This window comes from Notolabrus celidotus, chromosome 22 (genome assembly GCF_009762535.1).
Source record: "Notolabrus celidotus isolate fNotCel1 chromosome 22, fNotCel1.pri, whole genome shotgun sequence".
NCBI lineage: Eukaryota > Metazoa > Chordata > Actinopteri > Labriformes > Labridae > Notolabrus > Notolabrus celidotus.
The window spans coordinates 4,123,861-4,148,019 of NC_048293.1; the positions used below are offsets into that span (position 1 = coordinate 4,123,861).

The 24,159-nt window shown below is 39.9% G+C and overlaps 1 long non-coding RNA gene across 4 annotated transcripts in view; it reads right to left on the reverse strand.

Annotated features, from left to right (window-relative positions):
• LOC117805949 overlaps positions 1-24,159 on the reverse strand; it is a 193,663-nt gene that overhangs the window by 95,931 nt on the left and 73,573 nt on the right. For 3 of the 4 annotated variants that reach the window (XR_004629569.1, XR_004629571.1, XR_004629570.1), the window contains 3 exons: positions 13,096-13,162; positions 12,543-12,640; positions 12,358-12,444 (listed from right to left, as the gene is read on the reverse strand). This is a non-coding gene — a long non-coding RNA (uncharacterized LOC117805949). Of the gene's footprint in view, positions 1-6,493; positions 6,918-12,357; positions 12,445-12,542; positions 12,641-13,095; positions 13,163-24,159 lie in introns of those variants that run through there. The other variant, XR_004629572.1, reaches the window with a different exon arrangement.

Consider the following 24,159-nt stretch of genomic DNA (forward strand, 5'->3'; position numbering starts at 1 on the left):
GTAAAGAAGGCCGTGAAGCTAACTAGCTAGTTAACTGCTCACAAAGATGCTTATCAGAGTGCTAAAAAAGAGCACATACAAACCCTCTCCTGAGACTCAAAACTACTTTTCAGCCAATATTGGCTCAATAATTAAAGCTGTCATGTAGTTTTTGGTTCTGAATGTTTTGTGAGTACTCAGATAAAAAGTACACCACTGTTGTGCTGACAGTAAACATGCTAACTTGCAGTGCCAGCTATAATTAGCTACTTTAACAATATCTATAATTGTTAGTTTACCCTGAACATATTTTCTTTCTCAGACTTTTACACCAATAATTCAACAATGAAGAGGAAATATAGCCATTAAGCTAACTAGCTAGTTAACCAACAATATTAATGCAAACACGAGTGTTAGCTAGGTAGCTAATAGATTTTATAGCTTGTATGCTTAATTAGAAGATGTATAAGTAAAATTGGCTCTGCTTTATTACCATTTTTTTTTTGTGGAACAAGTTGTCCTCCAGCAGTTACAAGATGATTGAACAAGGCTAACTTCCTTCAATAAGACACACTGGCTCTCCATTCCTTTTAAGAATAGCACTGTTTATAAGGCTTGCCATTGGTCTGAAGTTTAAGTTTACACAAGTTGTTTGTTTAAGTTAAATCAGTTGAAATAAAGGTGTATTTGTATTTATTCAGTTATCAAGGTGTACTTCAACAGTTTGCGGTAACATCAGGAAAGTTTCATCAATCATGCAGGGGTTGCGGGAGTATAAGTATGTTTAAACTGGTGTGGCGTGTTTCCTCTTGCAGATTGTTTTTGCCCTGACTGAAGTCTTGAAAGGTCCTCACGGCTGACATACAATAAATCATAGCAGTCAAGAGGTTGTGATTTACAGGACTTCCTCTGCAAAAACTGGGTCAAAATATTCAAAGGCAAAGGGAGTGTGGTAGTGTAAACTTATCAGATAAAACATTGGAAGACTTTCAATCAACTTTCAAAGGATGACACAACTGAAAACAACGAACATCAGTTTTAGAAAAAATTATCTGAAATGCCACAAATGCCTAAAGTTAGCTTAACGGTACAGCATGTCAAATGATTATTTTAGCTCTCCATGTCTACCTGATATGAATTTTCACAATCAAAACTACTATAATATAAAACTAATGTATCACCTCTTACAGCCTGATTTTTGCAACTTAACAGTGAATGTTAAATTAGATTTTAGCCATTTCTTTATTTTCAAACAGAAACAAGTGATAAAACAGGATATCTTAACAAAATAGAAAGTCAGTGGAGAGTGATGAACTGTTTTCCCCTCTTGTGTGGGCAGGTCTTAACTGCTCTCCGTTTATTCCTGAGCTTTTTAGTGTGTCACGTGAAGTTCATCAGCAGATGGAGTTTATCTGGGTGTTATAATGTTCTTTTCAGGTGCGTTGTCAAGGACGTCTTGCTCATGATGGTTTCAACATCGAGGCCAAAACTGTAATGTGAACTTTTGAAGAGTTGTTGGAAACATTTGTTTCTGGACTTTAATTTCATTTTGACTTCTGTAGGTTTCTCTTTTTTCATATTTATGTCTATCAAATTTAAAAACTCAAGTAAAAGGAAAAAGAGAAAAACAGTCTCACCATGAGGGCAAGATGGAGCTTTGATTCTACCTGTCATAGTCTTCAACTGTAGATGAGGTTTGCCACAAAAAAAGTGAAATATGAACTTTTACACTTCATGAAAGCTAGAAAAACAGAGAATTATTCATATTACTATTACAACATTTTAATAGGACCCTGAAAAAAGGTCTTTATTTTCCAATGACAAAATAAATTACATAAAAAACGTCTTCTCTCCAGCTGCGCTTGAATTCCTCTAAAAAATGTCAGAAGCCACAGGTATGAATCGTTGTGAATGACCTTACAATAATGATATACTGTCGGGGTTAAACCTCCCCACTGTGGCTTGTACTCATCTGTCAGGAGGTGATTGTGCAAGGCCGTCTTGCGTCAGACACCCTGTGACAGGTTTGATAAGAGTTGATGGACGTGATTGCACTTCACGCCTCAGGCTCTCTTAGTGCAGCAGAGCTACAGTCAGGCACGACCAGACATGCTGAACCTCATGAGAAAGAACACTATAATTACTTTATTGGACATTATACCCTCCGGCTGAGATATGTTAAAATATACAAAGCAGATCTATTTTTCCATATGGTTCAGAAAACAAGATTAAACACTGCAGCCGTATAGAAGCTCGGAGCTTATAGCTTAACTAGATACCAGCAAAAAAAAAACAAGCTATTAACCCCGCACTGGTTTATCTTTACTGTATGTCAAGTTAATACAGTGTTGTAAAATGTGTAAATTAAAGAAGAACCTTATTTGCTCTTGGGTGTGACTGTTTTCCCCTTTACAAAAATGTCTATGACAACACTCAGATATGAACTTTTTATTGGTTTGTGCTTTTCTTGCCAAGAATATCACGCAAGTTGAAAAACAAAAAAGCAACGAGAAGTCAAATATCTCAAGAAAACTTTCACCCTTAGTCTTTTATCTCTAAGTTTTGAAGAGGTCTCTGAAATGTGCCTTAAAAACAAAATACAGAAATTCTAAATCAGATAGTTCAGTTTGACTTAAAGTAAAGTACTAAGTAGCCAAAGTCAGTTTGCACATGTTAGCATGCTAATGTTTGTGTTAAACTTGCATCACCGCCACACCTAATTACAGGCTAACAGTGCTGTTATACTGTAGTACAGTGGCCGTAAAGGTCAACTGTATAAACACTTCATGACGCAATTAACATTTCATCAAACATGTTTTTTGTGAAATGTTTTTCTGTTTCATGAAATATTTTTGCCTTTTGAAGAATGTTTTTGCATTCAGATAAATATTGTTGTGTAAAGTGTAATGTTTTAAGCATTGAGTGACATGTTTTTGTGGTTATTAAATGTTTGTGTAGTTGACCTTCAGGGCCACTGTACTCTAGACTGTTGGTGGTTACACTGAATTGTCATTCATTTACATATTTTACTGTCCGTGCAGAGATTGTTTATGACAACATTTGACATGTTTTGTTATAGTAGTGTGAACTGGTACCATGAATGAGATGTAATTGTACCAGAGAAGAAAGGCAAAAGTTAGGGTTAGATGTGTATTTTTGCAGTTAAACTAAATTTGCATTTGCGGTAGTATGTAAGGGAATATATAAAGTCCTTGTGTTTGTATAGCTACTTTTTTCCATGTTAGGTTGCATTTTGAGCAGCATTTCACTCAACTTACTTTATACAGTCACCATATTGCCTCAACTTGAGATTTTGATTCATGACTCCTTTTTGAGAATGTACGTAATTGAGCATTGTAGATTTGTTGCTCAACATAACTATTGAGCCAATAACGACACAAACACTTGATTTATTCCCCCAAGAAGTAGACTAGTCCTCAGTGACTCAGTCCAACGCGTTACATTTATTAGCAGCAGCTCCAAATGGTTAAAGTAAGTGATCTTGGCAGTGCATATTTCAAATGAAAGATTACTCAATCTGTTGTTCATTGTTTCGGTGCAGAAACATGCCTGTGTACTTCATTTTGTCATATTAGAAAAATCAATCAACAGGTGTCGGCTGCCAAGTTTGAGAAGAGGAGGAAGAGCCTGTGAGGGGTGCTCTCAGGAAAACATGTTCAAACAAGGAGACTTTATAAGCTTGTCACATATGACCTGATTGCTAAACAAAATAACAGTTTCCACGCCCAAGGGCTCCCATTGCACCAGGTGTGTGCGCGCCACATCTGGTAGCTAGTGCGTGTTGTGTATCTATGTGGTGTCTAAATATTTTCAGTCAGGGCGGAGGGGTTTTGGAAGCTAAGAGAAAGACCAGGACCCCCACCCTCCACTTCCACACCCGAGTACAGTTTCTTACCGTAAATGTGTGGTTAACCAGAAAAAGCTGTTGGTGGGGGCGAGCAAATCTTGAGGGAAGTGCACTTTAAGAAATCATGCTTTTTTTGGTAATGCTGAGGGCGTTCAGGATTTGTTTATGTCAGGCCAAAAACTTGTCATGGGATGTCCTGACTATTAGGATTGAGATTTTGCTTTCTTTTTGTTTGGAGACAACGTTCATATACGCTGCCTCTCTCAATTCTGGATGTGAAAACTTCCAGCCAAACTTCTGTGTGTGAGAGACAGTAGAAAAGGAAATAGAGATAGATAGAGTGGGACGGGAAATATGAAGGCCAAAAGAAGCTGTGAATGAAAGAAACAGAGCAAAAAAAAAAGAGGAGAGAGAGGAGAATGACAGAAACAGCACAAGAGCGAGAGAACAGAGAGGGAGAGGAGGAGGAGGAGGAGGGAGTGACTGAGCATTGCTTTTCAAGAGCAGAGAGAACAAAGGCCCCTTTGTGTGCTGGGGCTGAGAGAGTGAAGTGGAGCCAGGGCTTAGGGAGTGTTTAACAGTGTACACCGACTGCATTCCTGCAATGTGATTACAAGACGCTTTTAATTTATACTCAGGAAATGGACTTAACTCTTCCCTCTCCTTGCATTCCCTCACTCTCTACCTGTCTCTGTTTTCAATCTCTCCATGCGTCTTTAGTGTGTTAATGAGGTCGGTTGTTCTCAGTCACTTTAAATTGTACAGTATGCATGCCTTCCACTTGTTTTCATGATAAATTGTGCAGTGCAACTCATTTTTGGCAGAGTAGCTCACCGACAAAGTACAGCCAAACATTGTTGAAACTCACATAACTTCACTGAAATTCTGGTGAAGCTGCCAACGTTTCCAAATAAACCTCAGTCTGAACATGGAGAATGTGTTTAAAATAATATACAAGACATCAAGATTATTTCCATTGATGGAGTAGTACAGTCCTAAAGGACACTCTGGGGTTTTTAATATTTCACCTACAGAAAAGGTTGTGAAGCTTCATCATATTGATGAGTCAACTGTGTTTTGTGCTTTAAAGCCATGGAAAGTAGCCCTCGGGAGCTTTATGTGACCAAAAATATATGTTACCATTGTTCATCGTACACAAAATTAGCAATTTTTTCGTCCCCAAGACTTAAAATTAGACACAAGGTTAAAGAGGGGACTGAGACTGAACCCCTAAAGCTACAATTAGGAACATAAAGGCAAAACCAAGAGTTTAAATGAGCTAGAACTCTGCAGAGTTACAAGGAACTACAGTCATGTGATAATCATATGTGGGTCAAAAATGCAGCAAATGTGGAAGTGCAAAAAAATGCAGTTCCTGGAGTGTCCACTTCAAGCTGGCTGAAAAAGCGTTGTGTTAAAATGCCCACTTTTACAGCCTGGTTCCAAAGCTGTTTTTGTGTCTAGCTCGTTTATCAACTTGTACACATCATCTAGGGATTATTTTTTTAACAACATCTCTTTAGTTTAATCAAGGCTAAGAGTTACGCATAGATTTGTACAATAGTGTCACGGCTGTGTGGACTAGGGACTTCGCTAGGAGGCTACAAGCCCACCCTAAACTCTCCTTCTTCACCCGTGTTCAGGTTGTTCGAAAGTAAGGTTGAGTCAGCATTTCCAATATGGCAGCCACCATCATTGGGCTGCAAAACTTCTCTTCAGAAACCAACAGGTGAGGTCAAAGAGCCTATGTCAATCATTTACACAGCCTATTGTCTCAACAAGTGACCTGTTTCCTTGCAGTCATTCATATTTGATCTATTAGGAATGTTGTTGAAACAACACTGACATACTTTCCTATTCAAAATCAAACTTCATAGCAAACAGGGGCCTACTTTGACACACAGCAACATTAGCAATCATTTGAAGTGACAACTCTGGTCAACAAACTAAACCAAAAAATATTAGCCTTCTTTTTGGCTCTGTTTTGGGGCTCCACCACCTCATAGGGAAATCGCCTAAATCCTTACCTGCTGAAAATACCACGATGTTTTTAACTTTGTCTGCTTCTTTGCCGTGGATACTGGTAGACTGGTTTGCAAGGGTGTTTTCTCTTGTTATAAACAGCTATTAGACACAGCTGGAAATGAGGTTGATAAAGGAATGACATTAATACCATAAACAACCAAGTTGCATGCCAACGATGAGATAATAAAATGTTAAAATGCTTGATAGAGCATGAGGTTTGGCTCTACAAGTAACCCTTTACACAAGTCAATTGATCTGTTGTTGAAATAAATGTGTGCAACATTAAAGTACCCAAGAGGAACTACAATTTTGTGTTGATTTTGTCAGTACGTTTTATCATTTTGCTAATCTTGTCCTGTGTAGTCATTTCTAAAGAAATAAGCCTTCCTGCTTTTGCAGTCTTTTGTACTACTTACTGTGAAACTTTGTGGTGGAAAATGTAAACAAAGGCTCTTTCGCTCTGCATGCTGTAAATCACTTTTTAGGAATCTGACCCAGTGGCAGCAGTTACATGCATAAAAAATAACTCTAGAAATAATCAATCCTTCTGCTGATGGTCTGGTTTGCTTTTGTAGGCCATATAGAGGCATCAGAATGAACTTGAGTCTGTTTCATAACAAGTTATAAAGACCTCTCAGTACATTTATGCAGAGGAAATAGATTAAGATCTAGATGGACAGGAAAATAGAAAGATCCTCCAATCAGCTGATAAACAACTTCTTCTCTGGCCTCAACAACAAAACAACATTGTTTTCCCACTAGAGTGCCATTACACTCCGTGGACAGCCTCTATTATCTAATTTAGCAAATAACATTTGGGCCGTGCAGTCTCCTGACTCGGTTTGGACTGCTGGAAAAGTGGAACTAAAGGAGGGAAACGGAGAGATGTGGAGGATGTGGAGGCCGGGGTCAGGGCACATGGACGTCAACCTCTGGCCTTCTCCTGAAAAAAAACGGTCTGCGTCTGGAAGTGATCATCACAGCTGCTTGTTATCAGGAGGAAACATCTGATCTCAGATCATCGGCTCCCCTCCTTCTCCGTCTCCTTGGGAAGAAGACAAAAGTGTAGTCCCAGAGTGTTCTCCTAACAAGAAATTGGCCACTAACTGCTTCTTTTACAGCACGCTTCCTCTCCTGTTTTTTGTTATTCCACCCCTCACCCACCACCCACTGTATTCATACATTCAAATGTAAGCTAAAGCTCTAGCTCTGCATTTCTCTCTCCTCTCTATATCCTCCTCCTTGCTGTGTGATTTATTTCTTTCCCTTCCTTTCCTCTCTCTCTCTCTCTCTCGACATCTCTCTTCAGACCCTCGTTCCAGTAATGAGGCTCAGCATTGTCCACCTCGCACTCAATCTTCCATCAAACGTGGTGATTTTTTTTTCACTACAGCTAAATAAAACCAAGGGTGGGCTGAGAAATGAAACGCATGAAACAAGAAAAAGTTTTTGAAAACTCTCTAAGAAGCGGGACAGGCCAGCTCCCACCCAGCAGATTAGCTTCTCCTCAGAAAGACGGTATAAAGATTTAATTAGCAAACCGGCTCTGCACAGCCCACTATTCACTCTCCCTTTTTTTCTTTTATCTGTATTTCAATATGCCCACTCTGCATTTTCCAGACCACCTAAAAACCTGAACTCTGATGTTTTTTTTGTGCCTTTTCTTTTCTTTTTAGCATTCAGAAATGCAGGTTTGTGGTGAAAAGAGAGGCTAAAGGGTGAGATGAGCGAGGAGGGAAAGCATTTTGAATGGTTAAGGGGGAGGAGAGGGGTGTTACAGTATATTGTCCATCACAAACAATACCAGGTTTTATATTCAGGCTGGATTAAACGGCCCATCAACAGGTCCTGAGTGCATGAAGAACCACATGAGGAGCTTATGTGTGTGTAGTGAGGCATTTTGTGTGTGTGTGTTCAAATGTGCAGTTGTGTACCTTGGCTGTGTCCCAGGCTAGTGATGCAAATATATCAGTTACTGCAGCTGTTTCTTTCAATTCTTATTTTTCCATAAACTGGGCTGTGTTTGATCAGTAAAAGCAGATGTTTGTTCAGAAAAGTTCTGCAGAATAAATACAACTGAAAATAAAAGTCTTGTGATATGGCATTAAAGGATACGCCAATTTTACGCATCACACAGACTGGGTTTAGGAAACTACGTCACAGCATTTAAGACGAAAAGTTATACTTCAGCTGCTACCAGCTAAATGCTGCATTCAAGGGTTGTTGGCCTAATCAGAAAATCAAGTTCCCACCAAGAAATGACTGAAGTCCAAAAGACCCGTGAAGATATTGGAAGAGTTGCTCTTCCAGACTCTGTTTATTAATTTACATATAGCAAATCAATGTTTTGGTTCTATTAAATGTTCGCAGCTTATATATATTAGCTTATATAGCATGTATATTTAATTTTATTAGCTTCAAATGTATAGCTCTTATTTAAAGTGTACTTGATTTAATTAATAATGTTATTTGTAATCAATAACCCTATCCAGCAAAGCCATTGACGATATATAAATATGGACGGCGTGCCTTTTTCTCCCAGGCAAAAATAGCACCACAATAGGCGCTAACATATTGTGCTGTTGGCGCCAAGGCATGTGCAGAAGCGATCGGGCTGATGACGTCACACTCCTTCTGCTGACCAAAGCACACAACTAACCTATAAAACATAAAAGAGCCCTCAGGTCAAGTCTGCAGAAGAATAGATTCTTGTGTTGGTTAAAAGCACACTCTCACGATTATGAAAAGTTCAATAGCTCTTTTGTTATGGCAGTAGGCTTTGTTGAGAATCATTGATTTGTTGTGTATTTACATTTTTGAATTTGTTTCATGTCCCATCTGTTCACATGGATTGGGTGGCTTTGAGAACTATACTGCAGCCAGTCACCAAGGAGGGCTCTGAATGTTTTGGCCTCACTTCTGGGGAGCTGTTGTGCTGTCCACTTTTATGCGGTCAATGCGTAAAGCAATATAAGCATTTGGATAAGCGGTGAAACTTAAAGTGATATTTGCATTAGTGTATTATTAGCAAACTCAGAAACCATGTCAGGCAAAGATGTTGAATGGTTTTGGGTAATGAATAAGTGTTTTATAAGAACTAGATTTGTTGTCGTCAGCTCCATTTTTTCTGATTATTTTTATGACCACAGGAGGGTGATAGTCAAGACTTTTGTCCAAATGATGAATTTTGTACAATCATAGTAGGAAAAGTCTTCAAACCTCTCAAACTGGAGTGAGCTCAGAAAGTTAGGTTAGAGGATATGAAGGAGAAAAGATGGAAAAGAAAGAGAAGAGCTAAAAGAGCTGGACGTGATGGAGGAGGCAGCTCAGTGTGCCTAAGGGTTTGTTTTGTCAGTTGAAGACAGAAAGGGTGAGGCAGAGAAGCAGTGGGGGACTAAAGGCGGGAGGAAGCAGGAGGAGATGGAGGCACAGTGAAAGTTAGTCAGTAAAATCCCTCTTTTTTTTTCACATCAAAGGTGACGCCTGGCAATAGAATATAAAGAGGCAATCTGCATTTCCATGGGCTCCTCCTGACTCTGCCCGACAACCCCTCCCCTCCCATCTCCTCTTCCACCACTTCCCCACTTTCCTTTACCTCCCCAACCTCATTGCCAAACACCAACCACTCCCCCTTCCCACCTACACCTTTCTCTTCCACTCACACAGCAGGGCAATTATCATCACTGTCACATTAACCTCAGCTGTAATAACCCTGTGGAGCTCATTTGTCCCCTCATCTTCAAGCAGCTGATACTCAAACAGCAGGACTGGAACTGAGGACTGTAAAAAAAAACAAAAAACTCCAAAACCAAACTGTAAACAAAAAAGAAGGAAGTTTAAGATGAAGTATGTTTTTGACTGCTCAGAGTGATGGTGTTATTCTTCATGTTCCCTTTTTTGCTTTCATTTCTTGTAAAGTTCAGCTATAGAGTCTTACTCAAGGGTTGAGGCTTGCTGGGACATACAACAACACCAGCACGGAAGCTAGGCTGGGCTATCATGTGAATAGTGTAAAAACAAAAGAGCTGTCTGAGTAGTAAGAAAGTGAATACACTAACACTCATAAAACCCCATTTCAGAAAAACAAATCAATTGTTTCACCTAAGCCTAACCCTCCTATCTGATTGGTCTAAGTGAGGGTATAGTGTTCTGTTTCATTCTGGGATCAAGTCGTACTAGTTATCTAACCCTCCAAGAAACTCTCCGTATGGACCGTTTTAGATGTGCACTACAAACCAAGTGGTAAAGAAGAATGTCCTAAATGCTTTGCAAATGAAGGCAGTGTAAGGGCCTGTGTCCACTGACAGCATCCGATGCACCAAGACCTCAATTTCAGAGGTCTTCCCACCAGTGCTTACTGATGCAAGATTATGAAAGTTGTTCGGCAGGACTTCTGCTACCTTTAGTCGTGACTAAGAACACATGACACTGAGAATGCTTTTGCACTTTGGACACTGAGCACTGAAAACACAAGACTGCATTGGTTTTGTATAGGAAAGTGCTACAAGCGCTCTCTTGATGTCTTGTTTTTGTATGTTTTTTTTTTTTACAATTCAGAAAACCTTGAACATCATAATCAATAATGGAAATAATAAACATATATAGAACACTATCGTCGGGTGATTTTCACCCGAGCAAACACATTGACATGATTTTCATTATGTTGCGTTTGTCTGAGTGTCATGGGTCCCTGAGTAGCTTCAGCATCATCTTTGACGTCCTAGAAGGTGTGGGTGTTTCCCTACTCCAAAACCCACTTTCCCCACAGGCCCATGTTCATGTGATTTTCACCCTTTTTTGTTCCTCTCTCCTGCTGCTGTTTGTGTGTCAAGGAGACTGTGCCTTCACCAGGGAAGTCTCAAATGCCCCAGGAATGGGTGGACCGAACACCAAATTTCCAGTTTCATCATTTTTTGTTTTAGAAATTTTTGGTCCCGAATTCCAAATTTTCAGTAATTTTTGCATTTTTATGATACATTTTTTTCATTTTGTTAGACATTGCACAGTTTAAAATAAAAGAAGACTACTCCAATTAGTCATGTATTGTCATATTTTGATATTTTTTGATGACAAGTAATTTTTTTGGGGGGTATATTATAAAAAACATGGGTAAAAAACACCCGGCGCTAGTGATGGTGTTACTAATTTTAGCAATGGGGATCTAGGGTTAATGGAATATTTTAGTATAATGTTTATGCCAAGAATCTAGTATTCATGTATGTGTTATGGCAATTATGATAGGCATTTCAGAAATACTATTCACAATGTCAACAGAACCGAGTGACTGTACCTGTTTTCCAGGTGATATGAAAGAAAAACATCTTACATACCAAGTGTTCAACCTATCACCCTCGTATCTCTTACTGCATCATACAGTCAGCCACTGTGTTTTCTACGCTTGAACTGAACAGACCTTAACAAAATGAAATGTGTCTACCTGTGAAACCTCTTTCTTCAACCTCTGTTGGATACTTTCTCACGTTTCCAGCAGCTATCACATTAGATCATCTCCATGGATTACCTGCAGCTTGTTGTAAACTCATAAAAACTGCATTTTTGTACCATGTTAACATAGTTGGATCACATCTGGCATGTAAACATCAGATCTGAACTCTTTTTTCCCATAACTAAGATCTCTTACTTTTCAACATACAAATGTTAAATTACTTCCGTCTGCTTTCTGGTCTAAGCTGGAGCATGATAAGTCATCTGAAGCCCCGCTCTTTGTAATGTAAAAGTTGAAATAAAATGCAGTAAAACTTCTCCCTGGCTGTCTGGGTAGTGAATCTCCGTAATGCAGTAATAAAGTCAGATGCTACCGGCGCGGTCGCACAGGCAGGTGTAACCCGACAAACCTGATGGATGTTGCTCAACAGCAGCAGTCCCCAGCAACTATAAATACACACAGCTTTCCATACAGCTGGTTATAATAACAACAATATACACACTAATCTAAAAGTCATGATGAGAATTTAGCTTCAATGGGGAATTGTATTTCTGTTTGGAGGAAATCAATCAAGGCTATGCTTGTTTATTGGCAAATATATGCTAAACCTGATTGTTTTGACTACTACTGGATGCTATTGGTTTTTTGTTTGTTTTGATTTTGTTGATGCAGTGGTGTCTGTGGGTGTGGGTGGACATTTTGTTCCACTGCCAGCATCTCATTGCCAATATTTTCTACTGGTTGAGAGGTACACTCAGTGTTTTTCCAATCAAAATCGCCCCCATTTTTCTGGGTCAAGGTGGGAGGTACCTCCACACCAGAGGTTCGCCTACAGCGGCCTGTGAGACATCTAGGATGGCCCAAAGTGGACAAAAAAGGGAATTTGATAAAGCAAATTGAAAGACAAGAGTACTTGTAGCTAAAATGCAAAGTTGTATCACTTATCAAAAGCCTTTTTATAGCCTCATCTTTTTTTCCTCTGTGTTAGTTTGCCTCATAGGTTACGCTACGCAAAAACATGACTTCTATTTTTGTCTACCTGTGTTTCAGTACGATGGGCCTCCCATGTATCACCCCCCTCGTGCCTCATTTTCTGCCTGTGGGTGAAGGAGACGTGTCGGCACGTCTAAAAAGGTCAAACCACAAAAGCAGAACACTGTTTAAAGGCTGATGGTCATGGCTGATAAAACACAAACACACGAAAAGAAACGTGGGTTTCCATACCCATCGCCGAGGAGCCGGACTTTCAAAGAGGTTCCACTGGAGACATAGAGAAGGGCCAGAGACGCCGTGATGCATCGGGTAGTGCGCGCTGTGGTCGGCTAGTGTGATGTGGTCGGAAAAACAGACACACAGGAGATGACAGATGACACAGAAGAAAGTGTGAAAGACAAAATAGAGACAGAGTGATAAATGTAGAGAGAGATGAGACAGTGACATCTTAAAGAGACACCTCAGTACAAACCACAGTGGCAGTTCTCTCTGCCAAATTAAACTCATAAGTAGGCCAAGACACAAGTGATAGATCAACATGCTGCAGAAATCAAACATTTAGTTCTTCACTTTTAAATAAAAAGAGGGAGACTTTATGTGTGTGAGTGTTTATTTATGGGTTCTTCTATATTAAGAAGAAGCTAAAGAGGGGCGCTGGAAGGCTACATTTACAGAAGCAGGAAGAGCTGAATTTGAGAACATTCAAACTCAAATACAGTCATGAACTTAGCTTGTAGATCTATGTTGATTTAGTGGAAACAATCTGGTTAGATAGCTAACTCACCTTAATGTAAATATGTGCAGCAGTCAGCGCTCTGAGTGAATACTGTGGGTTTCCGGATCTGCAGCCGCTGGAATAGACGGACCAAAACATGCTTAGAAAAGCCTGTAAGGCATAACACGTGACACCTTTTTACATTATGATTACTATGATATTAAACCACATACACTGATGCAATGAGAGAATGGTATATTGATTGTGCTTAAACTTGGAGGATGAGGGTTACACACCAAGACTAAAACTGCAACAAATTGATGCAAAAATGCTGCGATTGCTGTTTGAGTCCTGTTTTCTGAAGCCTGTTTTAGATTAAATCCCATATAACCACTGTTTTCTCACCAGATTTAACCCTTAATATTAAGCAGCTAGTTGGTTTGATGCTACTGGGTTGATAATCTGAAATGGCCTGAACAGTCTTCATTAGGAGAAGCATGCTGCAGATTTAAATTCACATGCACAAGTCCAGAAAATGCAACAATGGAAACAAGCTGCAAATGCTGAAACATCTGCTTTAACTGCAAATTAGTGCAGCTCCACTGTGATGCCTGGATTTATATATATATTTTGCAGTTTTTTTTCTGTGCTTTTGCTTTCCTCAAACCCAGCTAAAAGTCTCTTGTGCTGAATTTTGTATTTTGGTTTTCAACCTCACACTATAATCATCTTAAATCCCCTCCGTCCCCACTTTTCAAACTCCACAAAACACCAAAACCGGCGCCCACAACCAACCTCTCTGTTTAGACAACAGCAGGATTTGGGAGATACAGGTGCACTCATGCAGATTTCACGCTCCCGCGATCACAGCAGAGAGGAGTTGACCCTCGCTCTGCTAAGCGAGCACTCTAGACACTGGGCTCAATTCAGCAGAGCCCTCAAATATGAAACAGCCTCTTGTGTACAAGACGTCTCTGTTCTCTTCGTCTTTCACTTCCCTTTCTCTGTTTTCAACTCGCTGCTATCACGAGCGCCGCTGACACTGGAATGTGTTGGTTGGCATCATTTGAGTTTGCTCTTCCAAGTAAAAGGCTTGATTCACATTAATGTAGGTGTAGTTACTATTTGGCACTGATAAGTTGCCCCCCAGGTCTTTTTATTGCTGAAAAAAACAAGCTGACTGAATATCTTTGTAGCATGTAATTGCTAATTGGAAAAATCTACTTTGTGTGTTTCCACCAGAGAAGTCTACCACAACAACTGGCATGACGTAGAGTAAAAAAGGACCTAAAATTACACAGTCTTCAATAAAACCAGAAGAAAAGTAGTTTTTTTAGTTGCCTGATAATTATTCAGTGGTTTGAGTCTTTGTTTTTGAACCACAGCATCACTGATCCCAGAGCTAATGATGAAAGAAATCAAGCGCAGCAGAGGTTTTGCTAACAGCGCAAAATAGGGGTTGCCAACACTCAGATGAACCGACAGGCTTTGTAACATAAGACTCAAAGCTCTTGTTTACATCTCCTTCTTAAGTAAAGCCCAAAACACAAATTGTCCCCGTCAGAAGGACAAAAGAGCCACATGCGTTTTATTTAGGAACGTTGGATTGAATAGTGGATCTCTTTAGATATCCTTGTGTGACCTTGTTGTGTAAAAAAAAAGACTTTCAGTTGAAAAAGGGACAACATCTAAACAACAACAACAACAACACCTGGAAGTTAGCTCAGGTGACTAGTGAGCACTAAGAATAGAAACACATCTCAATATATACTGCAGCGAATCCTGGGTGTGCCGCATTTCACCTTGGCATTGATTCCATTGGCTGAGGTTCGTTGATCCCCTGGATCATACGAGTACAGACAAGGACAGGAAGCTACGACAACGCTGTACTTAAAAAAACACCCCTCCCTAAATTCATTACATTTATGTATCTCAAGTGATTGGAATTTAATAACGCTGTCTGTAATGATTTGATGCCTGTTATTATTCAGTCAGGGCAATTTGTTGAACTCCAGTGTGCCAGTAGATCTGTGCTGACGAAACATTGCTGGGTTGTGAAGTTGAATTTGGATTCTTCGAAAGTCAAAGCACCCTTAAGAAATGTGATATTTAAGTACTGCTTATCATGTGTAACATAACAAAGTTGTTAATTATATCAAATCTACAGAGAATTATTTCATAGCTTGGGAGCTAATCCAAATACTACATAGTGATATAATATCTTAAAGCTTTAGCTAGCTTCTTCTGTTTTGTAGTTTTGTTTTGGGGGTTTGGATTTAGTGTTTATTAAGTATGAACACTTCAAAAAGCATTCCTACAGCACTTGTTCAGCATTGAACAGCTGACGGACACAGTTAAACACAAACTAGTGAGCATGAATGAGCATATAGAATTTATAATCAAACTACTAAGTGACCGATTTTCACTGAACAGTTGGAGGAGACCAAAAATAGAGTTAAAGCTGGGGTTGGCATCCTCGGAAAACTAGCATGAATTTGAATGTAGCATTTCCTCAGGACTCCGTCTAACCCCTCCCCTCCTTCCTTCCTTTAGAGCTCCTCCAAAACGTACTAGTACTCACAACTGTCATTCTAACATTATCCAGTTGTACTGGTGACACGATATCAGGAGAAAAGTTATAATACATATATAATACTGTAACAGCTCTACTGTTTGTTAAACATGTTCAGTGTAGATGTTCTTAATTCCTACAGTGTTGACGGTTAGTGAAGGCATCAGGAGAGGTGTAGAGTGTGCGAGTGGGAGAGAGGAGAGACAAGAGGAGAAGTTCTTCATTCATTCAAACATTGATTGTTGTTTTGTTGGTTGGCGTGATCACGGCCGACAGTGACCGGTTATTAAAGATCAACGTGTTCACGAATCGGCTCGTCATCACTACAGCGTCCGGACTGACGCTACAGTACATCTACATTTCTGTAGGACTTAGTAAATGTCATTCATTCTTCTGCTTGTCAGAGCCCCGTGGTGAGAGCTGTTTAGACTCTGATCCGGACTACAGTCCTGAGCAAAGCACCTCATCGGGTCAGAGGGGACAGGCCCGAGGTCGAGTGAGAGGGGCAGTCAGTAGAGTCAGGGGAAGCAGCGGCAGGAGACGGGGACTCAGAGTGCACGCCGGGGAAATGTACGTGCAGGAGGCGGGCAGAACAGCAAGGACGGGATTTGAATGGTTTAAAATTTTGGCACCCAAAAAAGGCTGATTGGTGTTTTCCCAGGTTTACTCTGGCTGTAGATAGCAGTTTTTTTTAGCTCTTTTTTAAGAACACATTACGTATTGATTACCATCAGGACATAAAGATCATTTTAACCAGTATAACAAAAAGTGGATCTAAATCTGATTACCAACCCCAGCTTTAAAAGAAAAATAAAGATTAAACAGGACACCAGATGAATGATATTGTGACTCTTTTATTCTAACATGTTTTTGAGCTAATGTCAATATACCCTCTTATCTTTGTGTCTTGTGCTGCTCTTCACTGTTCAAAATCACCCATAAATACAGCAGAGTTTTGTTTCTATTATCCACATTTTTCAATAAAAACAGCCGGTCTATGGAGAAATCAAAGAGAGGGAGCTGCACGCATCGAGCTGCACAGTTATTCAAGTGTTGTCTCTTTCAATTAAAAATAAACTTTGCAGACTTCCTCTTTGGCCTTGGGAGTCACCATTTTTTGGAAGTGGAGGAGCACAATATCTCATGATTTGGAGCACACTGAGTGAACATGGCCAAAATGTCAGTTACAACGTGGTACAACTTTTCTTTCTTTCAGTTTATGTAAAGATATGAGCTAATATTTTCCTTCTCATTGGAATTCTAATTGTTTTTGGCTTGTTTATTCTGTTAAAGGTGTTTATGTGGAGTATTTCTATTTTGCCTGAACTATTTAATTGAATATAATCCAGATATTAAGCTGCATGAAAACATAGCTAATGAGATTATCTGATTATGCAAAGGTGATAATATTGAGTCCCACAGAACTCAAAAACGGTACTGAAACTGCTACCCTACTCCCACTTGTTTTCTCTTTAGGTTCATCGTTTTCTCGTTTCTCTGTTTCACAAGGTATCTTTCCACTAACATAAGACAACACAACACAACACAACACAACACAACACAACACAACACAACACAACACAACACAACACAACACAACACAACACAACACAACACAAAAGAGCATTAAGTGCTCACTCAAGGAGCTGCAGTATCAGTATTCCATTGTTGTTTTATCACACTTACAGGTGCTCTGAAATAGACTTGGCATCAGTCTGACAGCTGCTTGACAACTGAATGACAAATGAGGCTTTATATAACCGTTTTATAAGTTTCACTAAAAGGTTTCACAAACTCAACCCAACCCACAAGTTTCTCAATCCACCAGGGAGCAAAAAAAAAAAATCAACTTGGAATGAAGTGACTTTTACCCGACAGCAACGGCGTTGTATAACTCATTATTCATCGCTAACTACTTCAGTCTTTACAGGCTGCAAAACAGTGTGTGATTGCATCCATAAGCGGCAGTGCTGCTCTTTTTGTGCTCTCATCTCCATGCTCAGAAATGTCATCGACACACCTGGGAGCAATTTGTGAGCAATGTGGGCTCTGATGAATCCGGAACACAGATTTAGATTTAATAATCCAAATTGGAGGGATTACAGGAGTGGAAAGACAAGTGCGCCTCCTCGCCTGGCTTCACCACAACTTTTTTTTTTTCTTTACGCTCCCTCCCCTTATTACTCTACCACCATCTTCATCATCATCCCTCCGCTCCCCTTTCCTCCCCACACTCTCCGCTGACCCTGTGACCCCTCCCCCACATCACTCACGGGTCATCAGTAAGAAGAAAGAGGGATTTAACGGCTAACTTGGCCCAGGAAGGCCCGTGGAGGAGGGGGCCGAGCACGTCTCAGAGAATTCCAATCTTCAGCTGACTCCCCTCCCCCCCTTCCCCCCACTGAGCTTTTCTGTTCCCACTGAGCAGCGGGGAGAAAACATCTCCCCTCATTTTTTGGGTTGATTATTGGGGCTGGAGAGCACGTCTGTCAGGAGTCCACTGATGAGGAACAGAGACGCCAGCTCTCTCATCGCACGATCTTGTAGGCACATGGCGAATGATTTGAATGAGGGAGGGGGGTGACTTAAAGCAACAGGCTGACACAGAAAATCAATATTTTACAGATATTTAGGACATTGACACCACTTTCTTATATTTATGATATATACGTGGGAACAAAATGTCAGCTAGCTTACCTTAGCTTAGCATAATGACTTTAAAGATTGGGAAAAAGGTATCCAGATTCATTCCTAAGGAGAGAAAATCCCCCTGCAAGCATCTTAATAAGTTATAAGTCCCATACCTAATGGCATCCTCTGGCGGTGAAAAATGAAGCCAACGCAGAAGTGTAAAAAACTGCAGTTCCTCGAGTGTCCATCATTTGGCTCACTAACGCCTCACTATGATGTCACTATGACTAAGTCCATGTTTTCTATGGTCTATGATTCACACATGCGCAAAACTTCCAGAATATCCCTGCTGGGATGTTTGTGTGAATGCAAACAGCCAAGATGTTCACCCCACATTGCCCAGAACTTTTCTCACCAGCCTCTTGGCAAAATTGCCGCGCAAAGTCAAGGTGAGCCGCCGTGAGAACACAGCACGAAATATCTGTCGAAAATTCATGCAGGGGGCGTTGACGTTTAAGATAAGATAAGATATCCTTTATTCGTCCCTAAACGGGGAAATGTAAGTGTTACAGCAGCAAAGTAGACAGTGCAAAACAGTATAAAGCAAACAAGAGCCTATAAAATAGACATTATGAAAAAGTTATTAGCAATTAAAATGAAAGTTAAAGAGTAAAAATAAGCATATCTTACAACGTATATACACAACTAAATAAGTAAATATACAAATATTTACAAAACCAGTGACGCAGTGAAAAATGTGCACAGACTTGCAACGTAATATAAAACAATGTACAGAACAGAACTGAGATTGCACATTAATAAATAGATAGATGGGGGAAATTTTGCACTTGAGTCCATTTTGGTAAGGTTATTGCTATTGGTTATGAAGTCTGACCACTGCAGGAAGAAAAGACCTGTGGTATCATGTGACTGGTGCAAATCTTGAAGAGCTACATGCAAGAGGATAAATAAAATCATAGAGGTTGAAATGGGAAAATAATTTTCAAGATGAGGACAGCAAAGATGTCTGCACAGCCATCTGTTTACACCCAGCTATGATATAAATGCAAGACCTGTTGTCATAGTGTATGTCTCTTTTTACTTGTCTGTGTTCTGCAATATGCTTTTGATGTCCTGCCATACAGACCTTCTGCCCCCAACCACCAGCACCACCTTCGGAAAATTTGGGGTGCAGAGCTCCTGAAAATATAGAAAACAATTTCAAGAGTTCCTGTGTGAAGGAGGCCAGAGTTTGCTGTTCATTCTATAAAACAAAATGTTTCCCTGATTCCAGCGATCATGCTATGCTAGGCTAACCTTCCCCATATTCTAGCTTTGTGTCAATCAAACTGAACCATTATTTACAACACCCTGAGAATGAAAACCAACAAAGTTAATCATTCTGATTTTAAAGTCTGGAAATTTAGGACCATTTTGACTCTGTGAAACAACTCAAACAACTACACGTGTTAGGGCAATGAATAAACCAAGTTGTTTTTGGTAACAGGCCATTTAAGGTATAGAAAGGCCTGTATTGCATAGTTGTCTAAATTATATTTAGGGAAACAAGCAGAGACAAGGCGTTTCTGGTGCCAACCAATGAAGAATAAAAGCCTTAATCAATTGTTATTCATTCAAAATGTGAGTTTGAGAAATGATGGTGGTGGTTTTGCTACTTAAGCATGGACCCATGCTAACTCTTTCTCCCTGTGCCAAAATATGCTAACCAGCACCAAACTTGCTGCTATCAATCTTGCCATCAAACATCAAGCAACAAATTTAAAATGAGCATTTCCCAAATGTGGAAAATAGTGGCAATACTGCCCAGCTCTAGATGTCTCCTACAAATCAACAAGTGGCCTTACCATGCTGGCTTGGCAATAATAAGGATTTGAGGAATTAAATTATGTTTTGTTGTCCAAGAAAAGAGACTAAAGGATTAAAGGATCAAGCAGGAAATCACAAATGCAATCCAACCTTTTCTCTAAAGAACCCCCTATCAGCCATTGAGAGGGAAAGTCATTGGAGGGTATTTGTTCCTCCCAGGACTCCTCAGCTCACTGCTTCACTTCTGAGGCAGCGCTGGCGAGACAGAAGCGGCGGGTTTAGCCTCGAGGCAGGAGGAAGAATTGAGAGAGGGACTTGTAGAATTATTCAGGGTCTGATCAATAACGCTATTAAACTCTAATGCATTCAGTGGAGGCAGACTCAATTTGATTGTGAGGCTTTATTTGAACATGGCAGGAAGCAGCAGCAGCAGCAGAAGCACATCAAAGAGAGGCTTTGTGAGGAGAGGACCAGATTAGGGCCTCTGACGCAAGGATGGACCCAGCCAAGAGGAGGCCATGAATACACACACACACATACACACACACAAAAGGAAACTGCTTCCACACACAGGCCAACACACTGCAAAGGCATTCAATCTAATTCAACATTTTCCGTTCGCTTTCATTGGATGTCTACACGCACAGCTATGCACAGGCACATGTGCACACAATTTGACTGCACACAAACACACAAATATTTCAGATTCAGGTTCACTTCTGAGCAGACGAGAGGAGACGGGTGATGAAGTCCCAAATCTCTAAAATTATAATTCAACTTTTGAAGACATACAGTTCTTTGCTGAGTCTGTGTGATATGATCAGCTGCACTCTCACATATTTCTGTTCAGTAATTAGCAGCCTAGCTTCTAGTTAGCTTAGCTTAGCATAGGGACTCTGAAAAGTGGGCTATTCTAGGTACAGATAGCAAAACTAAAACCAGCACTTCAAAAGCTAACCAGTTATCAAGCATAATACATATATAAATATATAATATGTATATTTATGTATGTATACGTACGTGTGTGTGAACTATATCTTTGCTGGCAAAAGTAACCCCCCAAAAAGGCCCCAGAAATGGAATAATTAAAAGCTAGCAGCTTGTTAGCTTAGTTTGGCACCATGACCGTAAAAAGGGGAAGTAGCTACATTTGTTTTTTAAAATAGTCTGCACTTTATGAGCATTTTTTGATACATGTATACACTTTGGGACAGAGCTTGGTTAGCTGTTACCCCATTTCCATTCCTTTTGCAAAGCTAAGCTAATCTTCTTCCAGATATCAGCGTAAAACATCTGGAATCACCAGAAGCTAGTAGCTTGTTAGCTTGGTTTGGCACCATGACTTTAAAAAGGGGAAGTAGCTAGCGTTGTTATGTAAATGTGTACTATATTACAATTTTATAAAACAAATAGACACTTTAGGACAGAGCTGGGTTAGCTGTTACCCTAGTTTCAATTCCTTATGCAAAGCTAAGCTTATCATGGAACTAAAAAAAAAAAAATCCTTATTTCCTTTTGTGCATTGCCTTTACACTGCCTGGCAGTGCCTGCACCCAAATGGACTTGAAGCACTTTGTTACCCGTACTGATCTTGTTTCCTCTTGTCTATATCTTTGCTTGTGTTGTTCTTGTTCTCGCATGTATGTCGCTTTGGTTAAAAGCGTCTGCTAAATGACATTGTAACATTGTAACATTGTAACATTGTGACATTGTAACATTGTAACATCATCTTCCAGATAGCAGCGTAACATATCTGAAATACTAACAGCTAGCTTATTAGCTTGGCTGGCTAAAAGAGTGTTGACAGGGATAAACAGATAACTCTGCGTTATCCAACCACTACACTAATTTGAACCAGTCTCATTATGAAGTCTGTACAAACACTTTTAGACAGAGCTCGAGACGTTGTTTTATCTTGTTCCCATTCTTCATTTAAAGCTGAGCCAACTATCTTCTGGATAGCACCAAAAAACATCTGGAATTACCAACAGCTCGCAGCTTGTTAGCTTAGACTTGCTCGGTACAATGACTGTAAATTGGGGGAACAGCTTTCATTTTCTGTTTTAAGGTAAAAATGATCTCAAGCTCCATAACTTACACTTTAAAAAACATGTTTGGTTCTTTCTTCTATTTTTGGACAGAGCTTGTCTAGCTGTCTCCTCCTTTTCCCAGCTTTCACACAAAGTTAAGCTAACCACCTTTGGATCGCAGTGAAGCAAATAAGGTTTGCTCATTTCCCACATCAGCATACTATTGTGCTATCTACTTGCTTTATTTTTACTTTCCTCAGTCTTCCTTTCTTTCCAATATCCACAAAGTCTTATTCCCCAGAGAATTAATAAAGGTCATGGTGACCGTGTGTGGTTTTATGAGATCCACCTTGAGAGTCAGAACCAAGCATCATGTGTTCCAAATGTTTGGTGTATTCCTTTAACACATGACCACATTTAAAAACACAGTTGACAGACTATTTTTTTGATTGAAGGCAGTGGTTACCGAATGTTTTGGACTGGGACCGTATGACTGCTTTGAGATGTGACCAAACTGTTTCTTTTGTTCCTACTGAAGTAAGTTATTACTCTGCACTCCTTGGAGACTAGTTTGAGTACAGCACTGGTACAAATGTAGAGTTGGTTGGGTTTTTACACCAGCAGTACAGGGGACAGCATGTTGGGTCAAAATAGTCTCTATTCTGCCATTATTCATGGGAATTCAGACACTTTTCACCACAAACAACTTTGTGTATTTTTTTTTTTTGATACAATATGTTTTTGGAATAAGCTACTGCATGTTGACGTTGCTTTTGGTGTTTTTTAAAAGTATTTATTGACATTGAGAAAACTTAAGAATAAGAATAAAACGTGGACAATCAGGTATTGAGAATTGGTAAAGCCCACTTTTTAAATGAGAATTGCTTAAATTGAGGATACTACTGCATTGTTTGGTCTTCTAAATAGCAGCTAACTCCAGTGTATGTTATGTCTGAACATGCTACAGGTTACATTTAAGTATAAGGCAAGGCACATGTTGTCATTTGATTTGCATTCGTCATGCCGTTAAAACAGTGTTGGAGTAACAGGAAAGGTCTTGAAAGCACCTGGCTGTACTAAAAATATAGCCTGAGTCATGTAGACGAAGCCGGTTAATGTTACCTCCCTACAGCAGAGAGGAGTAAAAATGAAAACTTTTCAGAAACAAAACAGAAACTATCCAAACTCCCACACAACGTTCCCCCCTAACCCTCCTCTCCTCCTCGCCCCCCCTCCTTCACCTCCTTCATTTACGATGCCCTGCTTCCTAATAAACTTTTGTGGTGTTTGGAATCCATTAGGAGCAATATCCCACTTCTCAAAACATCCTGGCTCATTCTGGGGGAGTGGAGCAAGGAGACGGGGGAGCCGCAGGAGGGGAGGGCCTCAAATTTCCATTTCTATTGAAGGCAGACTGAGGGAGATTTAAGAAAGGGAGAGCAGCGCTGCTGGGCCGCTGGGCGTACAGTCTGATGGTCAGAAAAAAGGAGGAAGAAAGAATGTCATCGGAGAGTATTTTGGGGGGAGGGGTACATTGAGTGAGATATGTTCTTTGGAAAGGACTTAAGCACATTTTTTCAGTTCAGTGATGCCACATTACCTTTGGGATTTTTTTTTTGTTCGAATACAGGCTGAAGTGTTTTTAAATTGAACAGCTCCACCACTGTAAGAAAACAAACTATGAGAACATCAAATGTTATAAATTCGATATACAAGAGGATCATATTGAGCTCTTAATGTGTTGTGTGTTTTCTAACTCAGACCAGATCATGGTCGTTTGCTGTAAAGACAGAGACTTGGACCCTCTCGACATCAAACTGCAAGAAGTCTTTTGGAGTTCAAATCAAACTAACAGGAGCCATATGGAACAATGAAATGTTCCTCAAATAAAACAAATGAACCATGGAGGTGTTGAACCAGTTCTTCAGTTAGTGGTCATAAATCTGTTTAGCACCCGTTAGCCAGGGAAACTTTTGTCTTTTGAAGTGTAGAAGTTGTTGTGTGTCATGGAAAAAGGACAACGACAAGCGTCTGATTTCATTCCTCACGGGACGATTTGGTTTATCAGAACGA